Genomic DNA, 909 nt, shown 5'->3' with positions numbered 1-909 from the left:
CACATGAGATAGTGGTGCGCACCAACGGCTGTACTTGAGCAATCCGGATTCCGCTCACGCATCTGAATCGGCCACTCGATGTGAAGCTCCAACTAGTTTGCACAAGACGCTGAAGGCAAGCACATGAGATAGTGGTGCGCACCAACGGCTGTACCTGAGCAATCCGAATTCCGCTCACGTATCCTGACGGATTGACCAATTACCGCCTAAACCATTTCGGAAGAGTATTCAACTTTAATATCAATCAAAGTGACTAGCTTCATCGCCCGATTAGTTCAGCTGGATAGAATGTCTGCCTACGGAGCAGATGGTCGTAGGTTCGAATCCTGCATCGGGTATACATTAACCTCACTTCCTCTTCATCCATCCTACGTCAACGAAATCGGGCATCCGATGTGAAGCTCCACCTAGTTTGCACAAGACGCCGAAGGCAAGCACATGAGATAGTGGTGCGCACCAACGGCTGTACCTGAGCAATCCGGATTCCGCTCACGCATCCTGAATCGGCCACTCGATGTGAAGCTCCAACTAGTTTGCACAAGACGCTGAAGGCAAGCACATGAGATAGTGGTGCGCACCAACGGCTGTACCTGAGCAATCCGGATTCCGCTCACGCATCCTGAATCGGCCACTCGATGTTAAGCTCCAACTAGTTTGCACAAGACGCTGAAGACAAGCACATGAGATAGTGGTGCGCACCAACGGCTGTACCTGAGCAATCCGAATTCCGCTCACGTATCCTGACGGATTGACCAATTACCGCCTAAACCATTTCGGAAGAGTATTCAACTTTAATATCAATCAAAGTGACTAGCTTCATCGCCCGATTAGTTCAGCTGGATAGAATGTCTGCCTACGGAGCAGATGGTCGTAGGTTCGAATCCTGCATCGGGTATACATAACCTCACT

General features: G+C 50.1%; 2 non-coding genes across 2 annotated transcripts; both read left to right on the top strand.

Annotated features, from left to right (window-relative positions):
* The first annotated feature begins 264 nt into the window (after nucleotides 1–264).
* Pmar_PMAR001593 lies at nucleotides 265–338 on the top strand. Its single transcript has one exon. It is a non-coding gene; the product is annotated as a tRNA-Arg (tRNA).
* Nucleotides 339–821: 483 nt separating this feature from the next.
* Nucleotides 822–895, top strand: Pmar_PMAR001592. Its single transcript has one exon. It is a non-coding gene; the product is annotated as a tRNA-Arg (tRNA).
* Nucleotides 896–909: the final 14 nt, after the last annotated feature.

The sequence above is a fragment of the Perkinsus marinus genome (genome assembly GCF_000006405.1).
Source record: "Perkinsus marinus ATCC 50983 genomic scaffold scf_1104296977324, whole genome shotgun sequence".
Taxonomy (NCBI): Eukaryota; Perkinsozoa; order Perkinsida; family Perkinsidae; genus Perkinsus; species Perkinsus marinus.
Note: the sequence above shows the minus strand (reverse complement) of the source record. Positions and strands in the feature narration are given on the sequence as shown.